Genomic DNA, 14,616 nt, shown 5'->3' with positions numbered 1-14,616 from the left:
AAGTGTAGGGGACTTGGAGCTAGGGTTAGGGTTCCCATGGGTAGGGCTTCCCACCCTAGGGTTAGGGTGCCTAAGGGTAGGGAACTTGGTGCTCGGGTTAGGGTTCCTATGGGTAGGGCACTTGGAGCTAGGCTTAGTGTTTCTATTAGTAAGGCTTCCCGCCCTAGAGTTAGGGTTCCTTTCGGTAGGTGATTTGCAGATAGGGTTAGGGTTCCAATGGGTACTTCTTCACGCCCAAGGGTTAGGGTCCTTTTGATAGGGCACTTGGAGCTAGGGTTAGGGTTCATATAGGTAGAGCTTCCCGCCCTAGGGTTAGGGTTCCTATGGGTAGGGCTTCCCACCCTATGGTTAGGGTTCCTATTGGTAGAGCCCTTGGAGCTAGGGTTAGGGTTTCTATGGGTAGGGCACCCCACGCTAGGATTAGGGATCCAATGTGTAGGGAACTTGGAGCTAGGGTTAGGGTTCATATAGGTAGAGCTTCCCACCCTAGGGTTAGGATTCCTAAGCGTAGGGCACTTGGAGCTAGGGTTATGGTTCCTATGGGTAGGGCTTCCCACCCAAGGGTTAGGGTTCCTAAAGCTAGGGCACTTGGAGCTAGGGTTAGGGTTCCAATGGGTATGGCTTCACGCCCAAGGGTTAGGGTTCCTTTTGGTAGGGCACTTGGAGCTAGGGTTAGGGTTTGTATGGGTAGGGGTTCCCGCTCTAGGGTTAGGGTTCCTATGGGTAGGACCCTTGGAGCTAGGGTTAGGGTTTCTATGAGTAAGGCTTCCCACCCTAGATTTAGGGTTCCTTTCGGTAGGTGATTTGCAGCAAGGGTTAGGGTTCCTATGAGTAGGGCACTTGGAGCTAGGGTTAGGGTTCCAATGGGTACGGCTTCACGCGTGAGGGTTAGGGTTCCTATGGGTAGGGCCCTTGGAGATAGGGTATGGGTTCCTATGTGTAGGGCATCCCGCCCTAGGGTTAGGGTTCCTATGGGTAGGGAACTTGGAGCTATGGTTAGGGTTCCTATGGATAGGGGATTTGGAGCTAGGGTTAGGGTTCCTATGAGTATGGCTTCCCGCCCTAGGATTAGGGTTCCTATGGCTAGGGCACCCCACCGTAGGTTTAGGGTTCCTATGCGTAGGGAACTTGGAGCTAGGGTTAGGGTTCATATAGGTAGAGCTTTCCGCCCTAGGGTTAGGGTTCCTATTGGTAGGGCACTTGGAGCTAGGGTTAGGGTTCCTCTGGGTAGGGCATCCCGCCCTAGGGTTAGGGTTCCTATGGGTAGGGAACTTGGATCTAGGGTTAGGGTTCATATAGGTAGAGCTTCCCCCCCCAAGTGCTAGGGTCCTGTGGGTAGAGCTTCCCACCCTAGGGTTAGGGTTCCTATTGGTAGGGCCCTTGGAGCTAGGGTTAGGGTTCCTATGGGTAGGGCATCCCGCCCTAGGGTTAGGGTTCCTATGGGTAGGGAACTTGGATCTAGGGTTAGGGTTCCTATAGGTAGGAAACTTGAAGCTAGGGTTAGGGTTCATATACGTAGAGCTTCCTGCCCTAGGGTTAGGGTTCCTAAGTGTAGGGCACTTGGAGCTAGGGTTACCGTTCCCATGGGTAGAGTGCCCCACCCTATGGTTAGGGTTCCTCTGGGTCGGGCACTTGGAGCTAGGGTTAGTGCTCCTATGGGTAGGGCTTCCCGCCATAGGGTTAGGGTTCCTAAGGGTTAGGCACTCCATCCTAGGGTTAGTGTTCCTATGGGTAGGGAACCTCGTCCTATTGTTAGGGTTCCTATGGATAGGGCACTCCATCCTAGGGTTAGGGTTCCTATGCGTAGGGAACTTGGAGCTAGGGTTAGGGTTCATATAGGTAGAGCTTTCCGCCCTAGGGTTAGGGTTCCTAAGTGTAGGGCACTTGGAGCTAGGGTTAGGGTTCATATAGGTAGAGCTTCCCCCCCAAGTGCTAGGGTCCTGTGGGTAGAGCTTCCCACCCTAGGGTTAGGGTTCCTATTGGTAGGGCCCTTGGAGCTAGGGTTAGGGTTGCTATGGGTAGGGCATCCCGCCCTAGGGTTAGGGTTCCTATGGGTAGGGAACTTGGATCTAGGGTTAGGGTTCCTATAGGTAGGGAACTTGAAGCTAGGGTTAGGGTTCATATACGTAGAGCTTCCTGCCCTAGGGTTAGGGTTCCTAAGTGTAGGGCACTTGAAGCTAGGGATAGGGTTCCTATGGGTAGAGCTTCCCTCCCTAGGGTTAGGGTTCCTAAGGGTAGGGCACTTGGAGCTAGGGTCAGGGTTCCTATGGGTAGGGCTTCCCACCCTAGGGTTAGAGTTCCTATGGGTAGGGCACTTGAAGCTAGGGTTAGGGTTCCTATGGGTAGGGCACCCCACCCTTGGGTTAGGGTTCCAATGGGTAGGGAACTTGGAGCTAGGGTGAGGGTTCATATAGGTAGAGCTTCCTGCCCTAGGGTTAGGGTTCCTAAGTGTAGGGCACTTGGAGCTAGGGATAGGGTTCCTATGGGTAGGGTTTCCGGCAGCAGGGTTAGGGTTCCTATGGGTAGGGCCCTTGGTGCTAGGGTATGGGTTTCTATGGGTAGGGCATCCCGCCCTAGGGTTAAGGTTCCTATGAGTAAGGCTTCCCGCCCTAGGGTTAGGGTTCCTATGGGTAGGGCCCTTGGAGCTAGGGTATGGGTTCCTATGTGTAGGGCATCCCGCCCTAGGGTGAGGGTTCCTATGGGTAGGGCACTTGGAGCTAGGGTTAGGGTTCATATAGGTAGAGTTCCCCGCCCTAGTGTTAGGGTTCCTATGGGTAGGGCACTTGGAGCTAGGGTTAGGGTTCCCATTGGTAGGGCACCCCACCCTATGGTTAAGGTTCCTATGGGTAGGGCCCTTGGAGCTAGGGTATGGGTTCCTATAGGTAGGGCATCCCATCCTAGGGTTAGGATTCCTATGGGTAGAACACTTGGAGCTAGGGTTAGGGTTCCTATGGGTAGGGCACTTGGAGCTAGGATTAGGGTTCCCATGGGTAGGGCACCCCACCCTATGGTTTAGGTTCCTATGGGTAGGGCCCTTGGAGCTAGGGTATGGGTTCCTATGTTCAGGGCACTTGGAGCTAGGGTTAGAGTTCCTATGAGTAAGGCTTCCCCCCCTAGGGTTAGGGTTCCTTTCAGTAGGTGATTTGCAGCAAGCATTAGGGTTCCTATGGGTAGGGAACTTGAAGCTAGGGTTAGGGTTCATATAGGTAGAGTTTCCCGCCCTAGTGTTAGGGTTCCTATGGGTAGGGCTTCTCACCCTAGGGTTAGGGTTCCTACTGGTAGGGCCCTTGGAGCTAGGGTTAGGGTTCCTATGGGTAGGGCACCCCACGCTAGGATTAGGGTTCCAATGCGTAGGGAACATTGAGGTACGTAAGGGTTCATATAGGTAGAGCTTCCCGCCCTAGGGTTAGGGTTCCTATGGGTAGGGCCCTTGGAGCTAGGGTATGGGTTCCTATGCGTAGGGTATCCCGCCTGAGGGTTATGGTTCCTATGGGTAGGTAATTTGGAGCTAGGGTTATGGTTCCTATGGGTAGGGCACTTGGAGCTAGGGTTAGGGTTCCTATGAGTAAGGCTTCCTGCCCTAGGGTTAGGATTTCTTTCGGTAGGTGATTTGCAGCAAGCGTTAGGGTTCCTATGGGTAGGGAACTTGGAGCTAGGGTTAGGATTCCTATGGGTAGAGTTTCCCGCCCCAGGGTTAGGGTTCCTATCGGTAGGGAACTTGTAGCTAGTATTAGGGTTCATATAGGTAGAGCTTCCTGCCCTACGGTTAGGGTTCCTAAGTGTAGGGGACTTGGAGCTAGGGTTAGGGTTCCCATGGGTAGGGCTTCCCACCCTAGGGTTAGGGTGCCTAAGGGTAGGGAACTTGGTGCTCGGGTTAGGGTTCCTATGGGTAGGGCACTTGGAGCTAGGCTTAGTGTTTCTATTAGTAAGGCTTCCCGCCCTAGAGTTAGGGTTCCTTTCGGTAGGTGATTTGCAGCAAGGGTTAGGGTTCCTATGAGTAGGGCGCTTGGAGCTAGAGTTAGGGTTTGTATGGGTAGGGGTTCCCGCTCTAGGGTTAGGGTTCCTATGGGTAGGACCCTTGGAGCTAGGGTTAGGGTTTCTATGAGTAAGGCTTCCCACCCTAGATTTAGGGTTCCTTTCGGTAGGTGATTTGCAGCAAGGGTTAGGGTTCCTATGAGTAGGGCACTTGGAGCTAGGGTTAGGGTTCCAATGGGTACGGCTTCACGCGTGAGGGTTAGGGTTCCTATGGGTAGGGCCCTTGGAGATAGGGTATGGGTTCCTATGTGTAGGGCATCCCGCCCTAGGGTTAGGGTTCCTATGGGTAGGGAACTTGGAGCTATGGTTAGGGTTCCTATGGATAGGGGATTTGGAGCTAGGGTTAGGGTTCCTATGAGTATGGCTTCCCGCCCTAGGATTAGGGTTCCTATGGCTAGGGCACCCCACCGTAGGTTTAGGGTTCCTATGCGTAGGGAACTTGGAGCTAGGGTTAGGGTTCATATAGGTAGAGCTTTCCGCCCTAGGGTTAGGGTTCCTATTGGTAGGGCACTTGGAGCTAGGGTTAGGGTTCCTCTGGGTAGGGCATCCCGCCCTAGGGTTAGGGTTCCTATGGGTAGGGAACTTGGATCTAGGGTTAGGGTTCATATAGGTAGAGCTTCCCCCCCCAAGTGCTAGGGTCCTGTGGGTAGAGCTTCCCACCCTAGGGTTAGGGTTCCTATTGGTAGGGCCCTTGGAGCTAGGGTTAGGGTTCCTATGAGTAGGGGATCCCGCCCTAGGGTTAGGGTTCCTATGGGTAGGGAACTTGGATCTAGGGTTAGGGTTCCTATAGGTAGGGAACTTGAAGCTAGGGTTAGGGTTCATATACGTAGAGCTTCCCGCCCTAGGGTTAGGGTTCCTAAGTGTAGGGCACTTGGAGCTAGGGTTACCGTTCCCATGGGTAGAGTGCCCCACCCTATGGTTAGGGTTCCTCTGGGTCGGGCACTTGGAGCTAGGGTTAGGGTTCCTATGGGTAGGGCTTCCCGCCATAGGGTTAGGGTTCCTAAGGGTTGGGCACTCCATGCTAGGGTTAGTGTTCCTATGGGTAGGGAACCTCGTCCTATTGTTAGGGTTCCTATGGATAGGGCACTCCATCCTAGGGTTAGGGTTCCTATGCGTAGGAAACTTGGAGTTAGGGTTAGGGTTCATATAGGTAGAGCTTCCCGCCCTAGCGTTAGGGATCCTATGGGTAGCGCACTTGGAGCTAGGGGTAGGCTTCCTAATGGTAGGACACTCAGAACTAGGTTACGGTTTCTGTAGGTAATGTGCCCAGCCCTAGGGTTAGGGTTCCTATGGGTAAGGCTTCCCGCCCTAGAGTTAGGGTTTATTTTGGTAGGGGACTTGTAGCTAGGGTCAGGGTTCATATAGGAAGAGCTTCCCACCCTATTGTTAGTGTTCCTATTGGTAGGGCCCTTGGAGCTAGGGTTAGGGTTCCTATGCGTAGGGCTTCTCTCCCTAGGTTTAGGTTTCCTAATGGCATGGGAGTTGGACCTAGGGTTACGGTTCCTCTGGGCAGAACATTTGGAGCTAGAGTTAGGGTTCCTATGAGTAGGGCTTCTCGCCCTGGGGTTAGGGTTCCTATGGGTAGAGCTCATGGAGCTATGGTTAGGGTTCCTATGGGTAGGGCACTTGGAGCTAGGGTTAGGGTTCCCATGGTTAGAGCGCTCCACCCTATGTTTAGGGTGCCTATGAGTAGGGATTCCCGCCCTAGGGTTAGGGTTCCTAAGGGTAGGGCACTTGGAGCTAGGGTGAGAGTTCCTATGGGTAGGCCACTCCATCCTAGGGTTAGGGTTTGTATGGGTAGGGGACATGAAGCTAGGGTTAGGGTTCCTATGGGTAGGGCACCCCGTCCTAGGGTTAGGGTTCCTATGGGCAGGGCACTTGAAGCTAGGGTTAGGGTTCCTAAGGGTAGGGCACCCCACCCTAGGGTTAGGGTTCCAATGCGTAGGGCGCTTGGAGCTAGGGTTAGGGTTCATATAGGTAGAGCTTCCCGCCCTAGGGTTAGGGTTCCTATGGGTTGGGCTTCCCACCCTAGGGTTAGGGTTCCTATTGGTAGGGCCCTTGGAGCTAGGGTTAGGGCTCCTATGGGTAGGGCACCCCACGCTAGGATTAGGGTTCCAATGCGTGGGAAACTTGGAGCTAGGATTATGGTTCATATAGGTAGAGCTTCCCGCCCTAGGGTTAGGGTTCCTAAGTGTACGGCACTTGGAGCTAGGGGTAAGGTTCCTATGGGTAGGGCTTCACACCCGAGGGTTAGGGTTCCTTTTGGTAGGGCCCTTGGAGCTAGGGTTAGGGTTCCAATGGGTAGGGCCCTTGGAGCTAGGGTATGGGTTCCTATGCGTAGGGCATCCCACCCTAGGGCTAGAGTTCCTATGCGTAGGGAACTTGGAGCTAGGGTTAGGGTTCCTATGGGTAGGGTTTCCTGCCCCAGGGTTAGGGTTCCTATAGGTAGGGAACTTGAAGATAGGTTTATGGTTCATATAGGTAGAGCTTCCAGCCCTAGGGTTATGGTACCTAAGGGTAGGGCACTTGAAGCTAGATTTAAGGTTCATACAGGTAGAGCGTCCCGCCCTAGGGTTAGGGTTCCTATGGGTACGGCTTCCCACCCTAGGATTAGGGTTCCTATCGGTAGGGCACCCCGCACTAGGATTATGTTTCCAATGCGTAGGGAACTTTGAGCTAGGATGAGGGTTCATATAGGTAGAGCTTCCCGCCCTAGGGTTAGGGTTCGTAAGTGTAGGGCACTTGGAGCTAGGGTTAGGGTTCCTATGGTTACGGCTTCACCCCCGAGAGTTAGGGTTCCTCTTGGTAGGGCACTTGGAGCTAGGTTTAGGGTTCCTATGGGTAGGGGTTACCGCCCTAGGGTTAGGGTTTCTAAGGGTAGGGCACTTGGAGTTAGTGTTAAGGTTCCTATGGGTAGGGCACTTGGAGCTAGGGACAGGTTTCCTATGGGTAGGGCTTACCGCCCTACGGTTAGCGTTCCTAAGGGTAGGGAACCTCGTCCTAGGGTTAGGGTTCCTATGGATAGGGCACTCCATCCTAGGGTTGGGGTTCATATGGTTAGGGCACTTGAAGCCAGGGTTTGGGTTCCTATGGGTAGGGCACCCCACCGTAGGGTTAGGGTTCCTATGCATAGGGAACTTGGAGCTAGGGTTAGGGTTCATATAGGTAGAGCTTCTCACCCTAGGGTTAGGGTTCCTATTGGTAGGGCCCTTGTAGCTAGGGTTAGGGTTCCTATGGGTAGGGCTTCCCGCCCTAAGCTTAGAGTCCCTAAGTGTAGGACACTTGGAGCTAGGGATAGGGTTCCTATGGGTAGGGCTCTCCGCCGTAGGGTTAGGGTTTCTAAGGGTAGGGCACTTGGAGTTAGGGTTAAGGTTCCTATGGGTAGGGCACTTGGAGCTAGGGACAGGTTTCCTATGGATAGGTGTTACCGCCCTACGGTTAGTGTTCCTCTGGGTAGAACACTTGGAGCTAGAGTTAGGGTTCCTGTGAGTAGGGCTTCCCGCCCTGGGGTTAGGTTTCCTAAGGGTAGGAAACTTGGAGCTCGGGTTAGGGTTCCTATGGGTAGGCCACTCCATCCTAGGATTAGGGTTCCTATGGGTAGGGCACTTGGAGCTAGGGTTAGGGCTCCTATGGGTAGGGCTTCCCGCCCTAGGGTTAGGGTTCCTAAGGGTAGGGAACCTCGTCCTAGGGTTAGGGTTCCTATGGATAGGGCACTCCATCCTAGGGTTAGGGTTCATATGGGTAGGGCACTTGAAGCCAGGGTTTGGTGTCCTATGGGTAGGGCACCCCACCGTAGGGTTAGGGTTCCTATGCGTAGGGCACTTGTAGCTAGCGTTAGGGTTCATATAGGTAGAGCTTCCCACCCTAGGGTTAGGGTTCCTATTGGTAGGGCCCTTGGAGCTAGGGTTAGGGTTCCTATGGGTAGGGCATCCCACCGTAGCGTTAGGGTTCCTATGGGTAGGGCACTTGGAGCTAGGGTTAGAGTTCCTTTGCGTAGGGCTTTACTCCCTAGGGTTAAGTTTCCTAATGGCATGGCAGTTGGAGTTAGGGTTAGGGTTCCTATGGGTAGGGCACTTGGAGCTAGGGTTTGGGTTACTATGGGTAGGGAACCTCGTCCTAGGGTTAGGGTTCCTATGGGTAGGGCACTTGAAGCTAGGGTTTGGTTTGCTATGGGTAGAGCACCCCACCGTAGGGTTAGGGTTCCTAAGTTTAGGGCACTTGGAGCTAGGGTTAGGGTTCCTATGGCTAGGGCTTCTCACCCTAGGGTTAGGGTGCCTAAGGGTAGGGCACTTGGAGCTTGGGTTAGGGTTCCAATGGGTACGGCTTCACGCCCGAGGGTTAGGGATCGTATGGGTAGCACACTTGGAGCTAGGGGTAGGGTTCCTAATGGTAGGGCACTTAGAGCTAGGGTTAAGGTTTCTGTGGGTAGGGTGCCTAGCCCTAGGGTTAGGGTTCCTATGTGTAGGGCATTCTGTCCTAGGGTTAGGGTTCCTATGTTTAGGGAAATTGGAGGTAGGGTTAGGGTTCCTAAGGGTAGGGCTCTTGGAGGTAGGTTTAGGATTCCTGCACAACGGTAGTCTAATTTAAGCAGGTGAGTAGTTCCAACTGACTTCAAGTTAAGCAGGTTGTGAAGTGCTTTCCTGGAGTGGGGCCAGAGTGCTACCATCTTGCAGAACTGAGCGTTATCAATGTTGAATAATTGTATAAGGGAGACAGGGTCTGGGAGGTAATATATTTTACTGGACCAACTTCTGTGGGTAAAAGACAAGTTTGAGCTACACAGCGCTCTTTTTGTAGCTAAGAAGCTTCTCTTTAACTAACCAAAATTGGTCCAGTAGAAAATAACCTCCCCCACCTTGTCTCTAATATCCTGGGACCAACATGGCCACACCACCACTGCAAACAATTCTATAATCACTCTTAGAAATATATTGATAGAGAAGAGATTTTAAACTTCTTAAAAATGTGTGTCAGTAAAGCAATGGCTGATAAACTTGACAGGCACCCTTAACGAGTTGCCAAGGCAATAATGAGCAATAATAAAAACAAGCTCACTGCCGTGTTCTCAAATTGCCCTGAGTAATAAGCGTTAGTTAGCTAGAAAGGCTAATAGTACTAGAGACTTCATTTTGTCATAGAAGAATTTAACACATCCTTATCAAGCACATCACAGTTAAACGAGACCTATTTTTCCATATGGAAATGGAATAAAATTAGAACCGAGCCCCACCTCCCCAATTAGTAAGATAAGTGAATACAAGTATATGGCTTTCCAGAACATAGTGTTTAATTCAACTATCAGCAAGGAGCTGAGACTAAACCGCCATTTGTATTAATCAGACAATTCAGTAGAAAAGCCAACAATATTTCCTATTTAAATGTAGGATGGCTCCTAAAAGCCCCAATTGGGTTTGGGACCCTATTGTGTTAGGAATTGTGCAAACTCATCGGAAGCCATGGTTCCTGCCCTGAAGTGCTGATAGTGTAAAGACCTGATCTTGCAAACACTGATGCATGTCTTTAATTTTTATGCTTCTGAGTAGCCCCATTGGCTTTAATGACTCGTAGCAGTTTTTATTTGTGCCCTAACTATTTAGGCAGGAATTACAAACAGTGATAGATAAGGAACACGGGGAAAAAAATATTTTAGCCCTGATACTGCAATGAAATTCATGTGACTCTTTTGCCCCCGTAGAGTTGCGCTGACCTCACTATGGCTCCATATGGGAACAGGGGGGTTGCCTACACGTGTCTGAAGCAGGATCAGGGCCCTGGCTAGTTTAGGATTGGGGTGCTGTCAGTGATGAGCTGCCAAAATACTAACAACCGGTTCCTTCCTCCTCACCCCATGAGGGGGTCATGCCCCCCCCGGGGACTCCTGCCCCATCCAACTCCCCATGTTCCTTGACAGCCCCCCCCCGGGACCCGTGCCCTATCCACCCCCCCTTCCCTGTCCCCTGACTGCCCCTTGCCACCCCATCCAACCCCTTCTCTCATTCCTGATGGCACCCCGGGACCCCTGTCCCATCCAACCACCCCTTCTCTCTGTCCCCTGACTGTCCCTGGAATCCCTATCCCTAACTGCCCCCCACCGCCCCATCCAACCCCTGCTCCTTTCTGACTGCCCCCCCGGGACCCTTGCCCCCATTCAATCCCCCTGTTCCCTGCCCTCTGACTGCCCCGACACTAATCCACCCCCCAACTCTGCAGCTGGGAGCTCCGGGGGTGATTTAAAGGGCCCGGATTTATCTTCCGGTTGAGGCCACGCCCCCTGTTCAGGACTCCGGCATACCAGTAAGTCCTTTAAGTTACTTTCACCCCTGGTTACAGTGCAACACTTGGTGCACTGCTTTTCACACCCTTGCAGTCCAAATTGTGGGGCAGTGCAGACATAGCCATAGCCTGAGGGACCAGGTAGGATTTTCAGTATGTGCAGGGATGTACTGACTCTGCTCCCACTGAAGTCAAAAGAGATTTGTACCACTGACTTTAGTAGCAGAGGGTTAAGCACTTCTGAAAGTCTCTCCCTTTATTATTAAAATGAGGGTCGAGGCATTTCCTGTTAATAATAATTTGCTATTCTAAACTGTATAATTTTGCATTATTATGGTCTGCAAAGTGCCTTAGGAGGCACCATAGGGAGGAAAAAAATCCGTTTTGTGGACGAACACCATCACAGATAGTGTGAGCCAATGGTCAAATGGCTAGCACTATATGTTTATCACATCACAGGGAGTAATCTTTCTGTCTGACATCTCTGCCCTGCCTGGCTCCTAAGTAAATACCATCAGGAAACCTTGATGGGAGTGCATGTTTCAAGGGCAGAACTGAAAACATCCTGCAGTCCCTGGAACATTGCAGAGTTCAAAAGGGACCAAGGAGACGGTAGCAGCTATTGTAATTCAACCAGCATCAGCAGAAGCAAAGAAATGTCAGTGCACCATTTCTGAGTGCAATTGAGCATGGGCATAGCTTGACCCTTCTGTGACCAGCTCAGAGTTAAGATAGAATGATTTAAACAAAATGCAGTCTGAGTTGTATCTCTATGGTGACAGGCTAAACAGCAGACATAGTTCAAACTTCTTTTTCCCTTATACCTTTTTACAATAGATAGAATACTCTGAGATTCTAGCAATTATTCTCTATTATGACCCTGGTTCAGCACAGCCCATGCCTATGACAGTGAAATCAATAGGACATCACCGTATGCTTAAAGTATCTAGAAGCATAGGGAATATCTCACCCCTAGTGAAAAGGTAAAGGGAGACTCTTTAAATGGTACCCAGGGTCCTGGAGGATGTTGTTATATGTTGGGAAAAGGAGCTGGGAGGTTTGCTGGGCCCTACCTTGACAAAAATAGCCATTCTTTCTGGGCCAGAATCAATGCCCATGAAAGTGAAGGGAAAGAGTGAAGTCGTTGGATGCACTGCATCAAGCCCATGGATCCGAGTCATCCCTTATGTGCCATCCAGTGAGCACCCAAGACATCTGTGTGCGCATGCTGTGTAATTCTCTCTGTACATCTGGGCTTCAGCAATGTTTGATAGTTGCTCCCTGCTCCCCCTTTCAGTGCTTGGTACCCAGAGACGAGACAGTGTTGTGCAGTCAGTGGCAGTGGCATGGTGACAAATTCCAGCATCCTGCTTACAGCAACCAGGGATGAGTGGCTCATTTCATGAAAAATGAATAAGGGGGTGACGTCCTAGATCATGCTGCTAAAATGAGCCTAACCAGGAAGGCACTGAGAATGAATGCTTTTATTAGCAGCATTCTGCTCTCTGGCTGGCAGTTAGAGTGGTCTGGGTGATTTCTCCTGCCTTTTACAGCTTGTAAAAAATATAATAACCGTACACCACCAGCCTTAGATCTGAAACACTCTCCACATCAGCATTTCATTTGACCCCAGGATCCTACTTCTAGGAAGGAATGGTCAAAAGTAACACCTTTCCCTGGAACCAAACCTTTACCGCTCATTAGACATCACATTGCCAGAAACACTATTACCTTCTTCGGCTGGAAGCCTTTATTTCTCCTTGCAGGTTTTCTCATATATTTCAAGTGGCAGCTTTTATACAAGGGCTTAGACCCTTATAAAGACAGGTGTTTAAGATACCGTGGCAATGGGAGCAGGACAGATAGCTAGATAAATGGAGCAGGTAGCTGTTTTTCGGTCTTCCATCGAGGGATTCCAGATTTATGCCGGTGTATCAGATTTTAGTTGGAAACAGCTAATTAAATGCTCCCTCAATCTATGCAGCACTGACACTGATCAATGAAAGAATGAGCTGTTTATGGAATCTGGAAACCTCCCCCATGCAAGTGACAAGAATTATAATCCATTAGAAGCTACAATATAGGATTATTATTATTATTTTATTATTATTTTTCAGTATCTTCAGAAAATAATACCAAGGAAAAATATTCATAGCAGAAGATGTGATGGAGAGGACTGAATCTAGATTGTAGAGTATTAAGAAAATATAAAAGCCAAAGGAATGAAAAATTATGGCTATTCCCACATAAAGACTTTATCGGGCAGGTGAAAAGTTTGGGAGGGAAGCAGTTTGTTGAGCCAGAATGTTGTTTCCTACATAATTGATGAAGTGAAACCATCGTGGCAGGTGATCGATACATCCTAGACTTTGTGGATCAGATTCTCAGCTGGAATAAATGAGTTTAGCTCCACTGAATAGAGCTATACCAGTTTATGCCATCTGAAGATCTGAACCACTGTGAATAAGGTTTTCCCAACATAGATGGTTCTGGGTTGTTCCTAGTTCGTGATTGACAGTATTGGAAGTAATGAGAAGGAAAAGGCATTGTCTAATTGGAACAGGAGGACCAGATTTAGCCCTGGCACCATTGGGTCAAGCATCCCCTGACATCTAAGCCTGAATTTGGCCCTGGAGATTTTGCCTAATAGTCCTACACTCTGGTTTAAGATAATTGATTAATCTACAAGAGCTTTGCATTGACAACTATATCCATCCAGAAAAGTCCAAATACACTCAGTGTCTCCATCCGACACACACACTAGAAACAGCTTGTAATCAGATGGGCATTTCTTTCTTTTCTAAGACCCTCCTTTACCCTCCCTCCTGCTCCCCCCCCCCAACATTACTACCTCCCATAGGCTATTGTAGGCAACAGTCATTGCACAGTTTACATTTATAGCCGCCTTCTGGTGTGTACATGGCAGGCATCTGTTTTTGCTGGTTTCATCTGGAAAGGACCTTGTTGCAAGACTCCTCGCTGTTTCCCCTACTAAAATGGCAGTTTGCGTGGAATGAAATTAAAGTGCCTGTGACTTGATACCCTCTGCGTGAAATGCAGAGACAGACTACAGGGTAGCGGAGGCAACTATTTAGGCTCTTATGTTTTTTCCCCAAGTGAACGAATACAGTCGTCAGCGCGGTTCCTGAAGGTGATGCTCTGATCTCCTAAAGATGACACAGCATCGAACAGCTCTTGCCATAAATCATAAATCTCCCTCAAGAGGTTCTTGACACTAAGTATTTATATTCCAACGGGCTTAGGGGAGAATTTCTGATCCTATTTTAAAAAGCTTACATTGTATATCTTTGGTGTATTCTTTCCCCTCACCTCTTTTTCCTTTTCAATATTTTCCATCTTAGCATTTCTTTAATATCTGTGTCTCATGAAAAAATGCAGCAATGCTACATCTGAGCTACATAGAAGTGTAGAAGGATCAGATCTGAAAGAATTTTAGATCAAGTGAGTGATACCCACCAATTTTGCATCAAATGCTCACTCGAGTATTATTACACCTTGATATCAAAGATGACATGTCTGACAGTTTCACCACTATGGGCAAATACTATTGGTAGGTTCCTCTGGGTGTCCAGGAAGGTCACTTTCTTTGGACCACGTGTTCTGCTGGAGCGCTCTTATCATTTGGGAAGGCAATCTGATTATTATCATTATGTGACTGCCTGTCAAGGTTTCTTTGTTAACTACCCGTACTTGATTATAAACCAACCCCCACCCTGTCTCCTGCTACATTACCAAAGGGGTTTCAAAGAAAATCGGACTGAATAACTACATCATCTATTTTTTTATGCCTTCTGCAACACTCCTTGTAAAGGTAATTCATCCAAACAGGTTGATTTTTCCCTCTGAAATATTTTCAATAAATTAAGTCTACAAATATTACAGTTAGAAAGCTAAAAAAAAAAAAAAAGAGTAGAGAGAAAACTGTGGTCCCAGGGTCTATTACTAAGTTCTCCAGTGTTAGTTAGAACTGGCTTGCTTTCAAACAGCATGCAGTGTTTTGGAGGGATGGCAAAGGAAAAAGAAAAAGGGGAAAGCTTTGCTTTCATTATCTTGCAAAATGTTAAGATGTCAGATTTCTCATTCTGATTGCCTGTTGGACAGAGCACATGTTCTTATCTTGCATGCTAATTAGAAAAGTTTACCTTCAAGTTAGCTCACAAAGAGAAATTGCTAACTTTGCTTTGCTATTTCAGGACAGTCTCTCTGAGATGGCTGCCTTGTTTAATGACATCCAAGTTTTAATGGTGTGTTAGCATTGTAATCGGAGTGTACAAAGTGCCTTGATGC

The 14,616-nt window shown here is 49.4% G+C and overlaps 1 long non-coding RNA gene across 1 annotated transcript in view; it reads right to left on the bottom strand.

The window, feature by feature from the left end:
• Window positions 1-14,616, bottom strand: part of LOC123353408 — a 47,085-nt gene that overhangs the window by 19,024 nt on the left and 13,445 nt on the right. The gene's annotated exons all lie outside the window — the stretch shown is intronic.

The sequence above is a fragment of the Mauremys mutica genome, chromosome 20 (assembly GCF_020497125.1).
Source record: "Mauremys mutica isolate MM-2020 ecotype Southern chromosome 20, ASM2049712v1, whole genome shotgun sequence".
Taxonomy (NCBI): domain Eukaryota; kingdom Metazoa; phylum Chordata; order Testudines; family Geoemydidae; genus Mauremys; species Mauremys mutica.
Note: the sequence above shows the minus strand (reverse complement) of the source record. Positions and strands in the feature narration are given on the sequence as shown.